General features: G+C 42.2%; 1 non-coding gene across 1 annotated transcript; it reads left to right on the top strand.

Moving 5' to 3' along the window:
- The first annotated feature begins 2212 nt into the window (after positions 1–2212).
- On the top strand, positions 2213–2352 carry LOC119043516 (small nucleolar RNA SNORA42/SNORA80 family). The gene has a single exon (XR_005081427.2). It is a non-coding gene; the product is annotated as a small nucleolar RNA SNORA42/SNORA80 family (small nucleolar RNA).
- Positions 2353–2581: the final 229 nt, after the last annotated feature.

Raw genomic sequence — 2581 nt, forward strand, 5'->3', positions numbered from 1 at the left:
GCAGGAAATTGGCTTTGCCAGGATATAAAGATATGAATTACGAGAGTGTCTAAAGTATCCCAGGTATGGTGAAAATATATGGGTAGGTTGTAAGATATACTGGGTCTAGGAGGAGGGGGTGCAGAATGATGAGAGGGAGAGGGAGCGGGGTAAGCAAGATAGGATAAGTGGAGCCAGGTGGAGACAAGAGCTATTGTTAGCCTTACCTGCGGGGCGATTATTCTCAAGGTGAGGTCCCAGGATCAGTTGCATTAGCATCACATAGGAATAAGTTAGACATTCTCTGGCCTCATCTGGAATCAGAAACTCTCCGGGAGGGGGTGGGGTGCAGCAAGTGGTGTTTTAATGACCCCTGTGGGTGATTCTGATGCACAGTGAGGTTTTAGAACCACTGCTGCAAGGAAAAGTGAGATTGTGGGGGATGGTTAAACAAGGGAGCGACAAGGCCCTATTTTCCTCTTAAGATGAAAACTAGCCCAAGTATGGATGATGGACTAGTCTCATGGCCAAAGACCATGGCTATTGCAAAATACAAGAAAGGTCAAAAGCCAAATATCTTTAAGGAGAAAATATGGGTCATAATTTGATTTAAAAAGTGATTAAGAAAGTGCTTCACAGTCTGGCAGCAATTTAGAGTCATTAATTAGGAGAGGACCAAATGATCCCAAAATCGAAACACTACTGCCTATTAATTTAAAGTTTTTTATCCTTTCATTTCAACATATTTCTATTTTTCTCATTTGTCATGTAATTTGTCACAAATGGCAGGATTACTTTAATAAAAGGAGTACAGAAGGCTTTGGAGAGCCAAACAATACTGCTTAGGGTAGATCCCCATAAATCTTTGTGTCTTTATAATATACCCTGGAAATCTTTCTGTTACAGACTGAATTGTTTTCTTCCAAATTCATATGTTGAAGCTCTAGCCCCCAATGTGACCTCAAGTGGAGTTAGGGTCTTGTAAGGGGTAATAAAGGTTAAATGAGGTCACAAGGATGGAGCCTTCATCTGATAGTACTGGTGTCCTTGTAAGAAGAAGAGACACTAGATCTTTCTCTCTCTCTTTCTCTCCTGACAAGAAGCCCTTTGAGGACAAAGAGAGAAGGCATCTCTACAAGAGAGGAAGAGAAGTTTTATCAGAAATCAACTTTGATGGCACCTGACCTCCAGCTTCTTAAGTGTGAGAATATAAATTTCTTTTGTCTAAGCCACCAGTTTGTGGTATTTTGTTTTCCCAGACTGTGCTGACTGAGACCCTCTCATCATGGAAAGAGCATGGCCTCTGGAACCAAAGACATGTGGATTTAAATCCCAGCTCTGCCTTTATTAGCCATATCTTTGTGCCCCACTCTTCATTGTAAACTATAGACAATGAGGAGAATATTGCCTCCTCTAGTCATTTATTTATCCAGCACTTATTTATTGAGTGCTTTGTATGTGCCAGGAACTCAACAACAACAAAAAATTGCTATACTTTGAGGCTACAATAGTAATTAAACCCAGACATGGTGCTTACCTTCTAGAGCTTATGATGTGGAGAGGGACACACAATAATGAATGAATCTCACAAATTCATGTTTCTGTAATTACCATTAGTGCTACAGCTTCTGCTACAGAGACATACCTCACTCAAGGCCATGCCCCTTCCTAGGGTAGCCTTCTATCGATGGTTGGTCAGTGCAGTAGTATAAAGTTTAGCCTCTCTGCTCCAATTCAGGACAGTCCTAAAGGGCCATCCCAACTGCAGAGTTTACTGGGGAGCCAGCTAAGTTCCTGTTATGACTACACCAGGCAGCCCAGCTCCTCCCTCTATGTGACCTTGTTTCTCTCCCTAATTTTCCAGAAGCATTGACCACCAGAGCTTGCCCCAATAAACTTCCTGTGTGTTAATCTCCACCTCAAAGTCTGCTTTCTGGGGATCCCACTGGTTTGTACTGAATAAATATAAACATGCTGTGCAACGAAGGATGGGAGGTCAAGATTCTTTAGCTGAACCTGGAGAGTAGACTACAGGCTCCCATCTCTCATCTGTCTGCTCACAAACTAGAAACCAGCATGAACAGAACAGGAAGGACAGAGCAGTTGACACTGCTTATTGTCCTGCCACTAATAGGACAATCACAGATCTTGTCTTGAGCCTTCAGTAAGTCCAGTGGGCGCATGTGTTGAGACATGGCCTGAAGTTGGAAGAGGTGAAAATATAATTTGCAATGCATGGGTCTGGATTTACGATAGGCCCACCTCCCCACTCCCAGGACTCTCATAGTGCCCTGCGCCAGAGTAAACTGTGGCCTTGAACCATTGCTTGGCATCTGCTGGTAGTCTGCGGGTACTGAAGCAGGTTGCATAGTGGAAGGAAAAAATATATCATTTGTACCTTCACTTTACCTATTCAGCATTTAAGAACTAGTTGGAAATGACAAGACAATGACATAGTCACAGAAATGGGCAGTAGATGGAGAAGACAGATAGCCTAGAAATAGATTTGAGATTAAAAAAAAAAGAAGAAGAAGAAGAACTGAAGAAGGAAAGGTAGGTAGGTTATTCAGTAAATCTTTCTGGGAATATAGTGTTAGAAAAA

This window comes from Artibeus jamaicensis, unplaced genomic scaffold (assembly GCF_021234435.1).
Source record: "Artibeus jamaicensis isolate MK-2021 breed Jamaican fruit bat unplaced genomic scaffold, CSHL_Jam_final contig_519, whole genome shotgun sequence".
Taxonomy (NCBI): Eukaryota; Metazoa; Chordata; class Mammalia; order Chiroptera; family Phyllostomidae; genus Artibeus; species Artibeus jamaicensis.